General features: G+C 42.4%; 1 long non-coding RNA gene across 1 annotated transcript; it reads left to right on the top strand.

Moving 5' to 3' along the window:
* Nucleotides 1-244: 244 nt before the first annotated feature.
* LOC118353478 (uncharacterized) lies at nucleotides 245-3,004 on the top strand. Its single transcript, XR_004812528.2, has 3 exons — nucleotides 245-378; nucleotides 1,763-1,847; nucleotides 2,414-3,004. It is a non-coding gene; the product is annotated as an uncharacterized LOC118353478 (long non-coding RNA).
* Nucleotides 3,005-8,924: the final 5,920 nt, after the last annotated feature.

Here is an 8,924-nt window from a genome sequence, read left to right as displayed (position 1 = left end):
GTGTGCCATCCCGGAGCCCTGGACTTGGTGTCTATCTGCGTCCATGTCAGACTGACCGCCGTTCTGGGGGAGCTGGGCTCCAGCTGTGCCTTTGCGTCACCTCGATGCATCATTTCTTATGTTTCCAGGAACGGAAACATTCTGTAGTGTCCCCTTCTTAATCTCTCACATTTCCCAGTATCTCCTCTGAATTCACTGTCCTTTTTCATTTCTGGTTACAGAATGCATTTTCCGTGTTCAGGACCTTAAAACAGACGTCTGATCAAGCTGGCAGACACGTACCGTTCACAGGACACACGTGTACTGTGCAATTGCTATGCGCACGGTTCTGAACAAAGAACCAAAAGGCTCAAATGGGAGTTGAAATGGACCTGGCAGGTCAGGAACTGACAGCCCAATATAGAGTTTCCCGATTGTTTCAAGTATGCAGGCCTCTATGACCATAAAAAATTCTCAATTTCCTGCCTAATAACACTTGAGTACATTTAATAGTCATTCATTGAGGAACTATGTAATGACGAGGAGCTATTATACATTCAGGAATACTTTAATGCATTTTTTAAATTAACGCAATGGCTTGTATGTAATAGTCCTACATAATAGTGAGTGTGTGTCTGAAACATTTTACCTCTTTAGCACAGTGTGAGAAGTGTAGATTTCCCATAACCTTGTGAACATTTCATTTCCATGTTATACCTGTGGGTCTGAGAAGAAGCATGAGACTGGAATAAAACACAGCTGAACCCCTGCTCCATTACGCTGACCATGGGGACAAAGCTCAATATATAGAAATATGCTTATAATTTCTGTTACAGAAGCTCAGACATTAAGCATGTCCCAAAGTCAATGCCAACTACCTATATGAGTTGGCATGATAGTGGCCTCTTGGGTGGCTGGACTCTTGAATTAATTCCAAAATGTGGGGGAGGACCAGCTACATAATTTGCAGGACTCAGTGCAAAATTAAAATGTGGGACTCCTTGTGTGAAAACTTATTAAGAATTTTGAGATGGAGACAGGAGAGAATTAAACCAAGTGTGGGGAACTTCTGGCATGGGGCCCTATTCAATCTGTGAAATCGGCCTTGAATGAGGGCCTGGTATACATCACCATGTACACTGCAGTCAGTGGACTTTTATGTGAGCCCAACACAATTTATTGCCATTTGACAACGGCAAATATAACAGTGGCACCTGCTACGTGGCAAGCCTTCCCCTAAGTGTCTTATGTAGCATCGAATGTAACTGATAAAATAGACATTGCCACCATCTTTGTTTTGTAGATAAGGAAACCAAGGCCCAGATGGCTTTTAGTAACTTGCTAAGATCGTGCAGCTAGTAAGAGGAAAGTCCTACCTAGTCTGACTTCAGAATGTGAGCCTCTAAATCTCAATCTTTCCCTAATGCTTGTTAGCTTGTTTTGAGGATCCAAAGAGAAATGAGGGCGAAATGCCCAGATATACATATTGGGCACCCACTATGTGCCAGGCATTGTTTTATGGTAGCTTATTTAATCTTAATACAGTAAGACTACTGTATAGCTGTGTATGATTATTAACTGCATTTAACACTGAGAAAATTAAGGAGCAGAGACATTAAGTAACTTGCCTAGGAACACATAGCAAATGAGAGACTGAGCCAAGATTTCAACTGAGGGGGTAAAAGTGAGAAACGAAAAACAGGAGCTTTGGTTATTATATGGTTATATACATACATGGTGTAGTTATTATATAGTCATAAGAATATTTTGTGGTTCCTTGTAGGAGAATTCTGAAGCCATTATCTTGAAATACTTCCCTTAAAATGGAAAAGGAATGAAAGATTATAGTTGGAATTGGAAGACATAATGTAAGTAGGCTCTTGCTTAAGTGGCATCCACATTTTATGGAAAAACAAGCAGCCCTTATCTTTTGTGGGTGTGCAATTCACATCTTACTTATTTATGATCTTGAAATTGATTCTCCAGTGGGAGTATAAATAAGGAAACCTCTGTTTTTTTCCCCAGTGTTCGTCCATTTTCACACTAATTACACTTGTCATCAGGGTAATCATTAATCTTCCTTGGCCACCAGCCACCCTCCCCTATCTGTGTTGTGCAGAATTCCTATACCGTGCCAACAGTGTCTTGGAAAGCCATACCTGGGGCCAGGAATGGTTTGTGTGCAGACAAAGAGATCAAGGTCTGTTCCTTGTGAAAACTAACAACACAAACCCTTTCTGTCTCCTGCCACGAAGTGTGAGTTATTTAATTTGCTGAGACACAGGCCAGAAACCAAACCCCCAGTGGATGTTTTCACTTTTATTGCCCATTAGAAAGCATCGATGAGCTGCTGAACATAGCTGTTAGAGATAATGGAATTGCCTCCTTCTAATACCAGAAGTTGGTATCACCCTACTCTTTGTGTTACTTCCAGCATTCCTGAAAACCCCACCAGAGTGTGTTCATTTAGCAAGCAGTGCTTGAAAACCTCTTAACGCTTTGTGGAAGAAACAGAAGAAAAAACCCTGCAGGTTCTTTGGAGTTTAGTGATGGACAAAAGACACATACCCTAAGGCATCTGATGAACACGCCAGAGGCACAGAGACAGTGTCGTGGGCATCTAGATGGGAGTGAAATCCCTCTTATCAGAGGTTTCAAACTGGAAGGAATCCAGGAGCCGATCCACGCAGCAGTTCCGGAACCTGATGTCTTATGTGTCTGCTGCACTTCTCTTAATCTTCCTAGATCTTTTTCAGTCAACTTGAAGCTTATCCAATATTTTAAAATCAGATTTAAAAATCACTCATAATATTAAAGCATTGTAAAATAATTTCTTCAGGAACTAGTTTATAGGAAGAGAAGGAAAAATCCAAGATCATAGGGAAATTCAGCATTATTAATTGCCAGGTCTCAAACCCTCTAACATTTAAATTCTCATGGTAGCCTGTCTCCAAGATGGCTGCCATCAAGGATTCTCCTTCATGTGACTCATGCAATTTGCCCATTGAGGTTGAGGTTGAGTCTACTTCTTCCCTCCCCTAAAATCTGGGCTGGCTTTCGTAAATTGTTTGAACAATAAGATATGGTGGAAGTGGTGTTCTGAGACTTAAAGGCTAACTCAAGAGAAGTCTCATATCATGAGATCTGCCTTGGATGTCTTGTAACACTCTGGGAGTGCTGAGTGACCATGGAAAGTCCAATTACTTGAGGCTGCCATCTTGGAAAGGCAAAGTTTAGGCCCTCCAATGACTGTTTCCGCTAAATGCAGGTGCCCCTTTACATCCTATCCAAGGCACCAGCCATGGGATTTTTATCTTGGTGCTTCCAGACCAGGCCATCTGCCACTTGAATACAACTGAGTGGACACTGTCAACCCAACATGGAGATAATATGTGCTCTAGGAAGCCTTGTGTGAGTTCCTTCTCTATAAAATTGTGAGATATAATAAAGTGGTTGTTGTTTTAAGTCATTAAGCTTTGGGGTAAGTGATCACAAAACAGTAAAAGCTGGAACAGTGATCAATCAGATCTCTTAAAAACTCTTTTCACTTCATGGATATAAAACAGAGTAGACTTTACATAAATGTAATTGATCTCCATATTTTATAGCTGAGAAAACTGAAGTCTGAAGATTCAAATAACCATCCAAGGTTTGTCTTTCAAACTTTCTCTTTCATTACTCTCTTCTTTCATTAATCTGGATTATTCTCAGAATAAATTAGGAAAGTTATTAATTTTAAGTCTCAAGCCCATCAATAATGTGAACAGATATGAAATGGCTGAGAAAGACTAGTGTGGAGGAGAAGAAAAGCTCTGCTTTGCACCTGGCATAGTGCTCCACACAATTTCACTCAATGAATTATCGTTGAACAAAGGAATGAATGAATGAATGAATGAATGAATAAATATAATGAACTGTCTTCTTTTTCTGTGATTGGAGAGCTCCACAACAAGGTGGCTCAGTGTGTGTGTGTGTGTGTGTGTGTGTGTGTCTCATTTCATCTACTTTGTTTTTTATAAAGAATTCATTTGACCCACCGCCTTTTGACAGATGACCGCCAGAGAGCCAACTAGAAAACTGGTATTTGTGTCAGAATCTAGGACTCTCTGCCATGACTTTCTGGAGGCCAGAGAGGGCCTGCTGCCAGCTCCGACAGGGAAAATGGCTTTTCTTGGAGGCTACACCACTCCGTATCATGCACCACATTTGCTTTCAATGTTGCCTCTTGTTTGGAGGCTCTGCTGGCTAAGGGATAATTCAGACAGCAATGACTCATTTTTTCTCCTGTGAGTGAATTTGTTCTCCACGATTATTGTATACCACCTTCAAATCTAGTTATTTGGATCAAAAAGCTTATGGTGACTCAATGGAGAATGGGGTCCTGCCCAACAACTCTGTAAGCACCTGGTATGGCTGGTGTCCTATTTGCATGGTGACTCAACACAGAAACTTGGAAATGACAAGGGCCCTGACTGTAGGGAACTCAGGTTCCTGGTAGAAGAACAGACTGTTTCTCCAAGACAATTGGCCCTTTAGTTGCTGAGGAGCACATATTGAAAGATGCCCAAAGTTCACTGGTCACTGAGCTAGGAGAGCCCCTCACCCTGAGAGACGAGAGAGCTCCAAGCTCATGTGCATTTATGTCACAAATTGCATCGTGTGCAACCTTGGAAACAAGCAGCATCCACAGCCTGGGCAGGAAGTTGAGGTTATGAGTTGGGAAGGGGACAATTATTTGGCAGACTTCATGGATTGGGGTATCCTTCAACAAAAAGTGACCCTTGACCTTTTGACCTTTGGCACCCTGGGAGCACTGAGTCTGCAGCTGTTGCATCTCCTGGGCTCTCCCCCAAGAACTAGAGCTCTGAAGGCCCCTTGTGAATAGACAATGTGCTCTTATCCAAGAGGGATGAGATTGCCTCTTCTCAGGGAAATGGCCCAGAGCCTTTGTCTTTCAGGAAAATTACTGAACCACAGCCAAGCCACGATGATCAGCTGCTAAAATTGCCTCAAAAAGTTTTTTTTTTAAGGAATAAGTAAATCACTTAAAGGGACATTGGAGTTTTCAGAGCCCGGCTCCCTACTGGCACCCCCAGCAGTGCGAAGCCAGGAGAAATTCCAAGTCCTGTGACTCTGCTAGGATGGCACTCACCCCCGGGGCCAGAGTGTTGGCTAGCTGCACCCCCACACACACACACCACGTCACAGTGTGGGCCAGCAAAGACCACTCTTCTCATCCATGAGGTAAGGACTTACTGAAATCAGGATTGAATGTCAGACACTGTGCTCTGCAGTGGAAGATACAGTTTGCATAAAGAACAAATATGGTTCCTGCCCTCATAGAACTTACAGTCTTATGGAAGAAAGCGACAGTAACCAAACAATCGCATGAACCAGATGAAATTGTAACTGTGATGAATGTACATAGAAGGGATGCTCAGCCACTGAAGGGGATTGACCACTTAGGGAGGTCAGGTGAGTCTGCTTGGAAGAAGAGAAATTTGAGCTGAGTTTTTAGAAAATCTGAATAGGAGTTAACTAGATGGTAGACGGAAAGGAGTAATAGAGCAAACAGTAGATGAAAACACCCTGTGACAAACAGAACATGGTGAGTTTAAGGTATGGAAGGTAGCCAAGAGGGTGGAATGGTAAACAGGGGGATGACCATGTAGAACCCTAAAGAACATTCACATTTCTGATGTAAACATGTGGCTATTCCAGCCAAGTACTGTCTACAGATGGACCCTTTGCCCATAATATAGCTCATGACAAAGGTGTCTCTTGTACTAGCCACTGATGATCCTCTTCTCTATTCTAGATATCCCCTTGGCCTCTGTTCTAGAAGCAAGAACCCAGATAGGCCAAAGCCATTCATCCCACAAAGACTTTGGTAATAAATCCAAATAGTTGACACTGGGGAAAGATGTAATACTGAGAATTCTGACTTACTTTTCTACTCCAGGGTCCTCGCTCCCATTGTCTAATCAAAAAGCAAGGTCACACCCTGCCCAGCCGTGCAGGGGGTAGTCCCCACACAAGCTCTAAAACTGTTCCTCTTCCCTCTTCGTCTGCTTCTCTGCTTTTACCCTTCTCTCTTCCTGAACTCTCTGCCTCCTTATTTTCTTGGGAATGCTGTCCTCTTTCAGGAGCAGCAGGTCCCATGTCCTCCTTGGGTTTATTTTTGAAGACTGCCAGGGTCTGCAGTGAGTGAACACCATTGGCTTCTCTGCTCTTGGATAGAGAGAAAGATCAGCTTCAGATCCTCAGAGTTGGGAAGCAAGAACATCTGGATTGCATTTTGTAGTTTTCTCCATGAGTCTACAAAATAGACACACCAAAAACAAGTAAAAACAAAAACAAAAAACAAACAAAAACCTCAGAAAAACATTTCTCCCAGAGAAGATTAATGTCCTTCTAAAGATCTTCCTGACTCTTCCCAATTTCTATTTCTGCTCTGCACTCAAGTTTGAGCTTCTTTTGCTGTAAGAGTTTGCCCCTGTCCTGATCCTGGGCTACAAGACAAAACTTCTTGGAACGGGGCAGGGCTCTTCCCCAAGACTCACCTTGCAAGCGGAGGGTGGTCCTCCCACATGACCACACCTCTCTTCGGTGTCATACCATGACTGCCTTCTCTGTGTACCCAAACCCTTCCCCATAGACTCATCCTTTTCCTTGGGGAAATCTTTCTTTTCCTCAAATCTCAGCCTAAAATCACCTCACTGGGGACCTCTCCCTTGTCTCCCCATGGTCCCTTTATTGACCATGTTCACAGCCCTTGGTAAGGCATTCTTCTTTCACAGCACAAATGAAAATTCTAAGAAATAATTGTTATGTGACTAGTTAACACATGTCTCTTCTATTGGATTGCAAATCCCAAGAGGGTAAAGCTTCTGTCTTCCTCTGTACCTATTTCCCACATTAACACAAAATAATCTTGGTTAGTGATTGGATGGTTCTTAGGTACTGGGTATTTTACATAAATTAGCTCATTTATTCCTCACAACATTTCTGTAAAGTAGGTACCTTATTGAGGAAAGAAAGGGAGGCACAGGGTGGCTCAGCAGTTTAACGCCTGCCTTCGGCGCAGGGCGCGATCCTGGAGTCCCGGGATCGAGTCCCACGTCGGGCTCCCGGCATGGAGCCTGCTTCTCCCTCCTCCTGTGTCTCTGCCTCTCTCTCTCTCTCTCTCTCTCTCTATGTCTATCATAAATAAATAAAATAAATAAATCTTTAAAAAAAAAAAAAAAGAAAGGGAGGCACAGAGAGAGTGACTTACCTAAGATTGCACAGCCTTTAGTGTGCAGCCAGGACTGGAACTCAGGAAATTGGCCCCAAAGACATGGATTACATCCATGGTGAAATGCACATACATATCGCTTTCAAAGCTTCAGTTTCTTAACATCAAAATAAAATTGATATTTGACAGAGCTGAGAGTTAAGTTTTATAGAGTTCCTAAGTGGGCTGCTGAACTTGGATATTTTCTTAGTTTTGTCTGATTTCTATATAAATTGCAGTACTCTGAAACTACTCTTACTTACTCTACTTTTGCTTTCTTGTTCTCATTGTTGGTTTTTATTTGCTGATGTGTACTCATTACTATAGAAATAAATTAATTTAATAATTTGCTGATGTAAAAAGTTCCCTCCAAATGGGACAAAGATGGGATTTTCTCAGTAGTGAGATGGGCAAGATCTTAAGCACTTAGTGGAAATCACCTTCTTATAGTTCAAAGGTGCTCTTATGAAAATGCATGTGTGTGTGTGTGTGTGAGAGAGAGAGAGAGAGAGAGAGAGAGAGAGGCTCTCCGGGTGCAGTGGTGTTCTAAATCAGTATACGAGCTACCAGAAACTTCAGGATTTAAGAGCTGGCTGGGTCACTGGCCTCAAGGACACCCCTGATCAGCTCAGTTCACTTAGCTCCAGAAAGGCTGGTAGGAACTCAGTGACCTCAGCCAGTTGTTTTCACAATAAAGAAAAGATTCTTCAACTCACTGTCACAGAAATAGATGATTAGAACATGTTTTTGGCCAGATTGCCCAAGGGGATTCGATGCCCATCATTTCACAAGTGGTCTTTTGGCCCTTTTAGATTAAAAAATGTGTTTAAGTCATGAACATGTAATTGACCATAGAAACTCCATGCCACTTCACCACTGTCTTTGCTTCCTTCATTCAGTGCAATAAGCCAAAAATGAGTATTAAATTCATCATCAGTGGATTTAAAACTCACAGGGAAAGTCGGAACATCCTTTGATGTCAATAGAACATTGTTCTGAATAATTTTGTAAGAAGGCAGGGCTGGTGTGTTTTGTGAAAATGACAACTCAGAGGAGAAAGTTAGGGAGGTGCGGAAGCCAGGCCTTACTTGATGGGAAGTGACACATATTAAAGAGACAGGAAAGTTGGTGTTCAAAGCAAGGACACCCCACATTCTCAGTGCGGAACAGGGAAAAGAATGAGGCAGATCACGGGGGCAGGGTATTGAGGAGAGATTTTTTTTAGAAGCAAGACTTGTGAAGAGATGAATCCCATGGACCTCTTTGGCCACTAGAAAGAGAAGTTAAAAAACAAAACAAAACAAAACAAAACAAAAAACCATGCTTTGGGAACTCAAATAGTTAGCTGCACTCCAGAGCCCCTGACGATACTTTAGGGCCATTAACGGAATGTTTTGAGGGCCCAGGTCACAGCAAATCTCCCTCACACCATCTTTTCTTTCCATTATGTCATCTGCTGATCAATTGTGGGAGACCTAAATCATTAGAATGGCCAATGGGAGTAGTCATAAAATAATCCATTTTTATATGAATAAGCCAGACATCAGCCCATTGTGTGGCCTTTGGGAGAGATATCAGTGTTTCCTGAAGTGTGGCCTCAGGGCCCCTGCCTCATCCCCCTGAAATGGATGGGGGATGGAGATGCTTGTTTTGAATGCAGATTATTTGA

Source organism: Canis lupus, chromosome 37, assembly GCF_003254725.2.
Source record: "Canis lupus dingo isolate Sandy chromosome 37, ASM325472v2, whole genome shotgun sequence".
In the NCBI taxonomy this organism is placed as follows: domain Eukaryota; kingdom Metazoa; phylum Chordata; class Mammalia; order Carnivora; family Canidae; genus Canis; species Canis lupus.
Note: the sequence above shows the minus strand (reverse complement) of the source record. Positions and strands in the feature narration are given on the sequence as shown.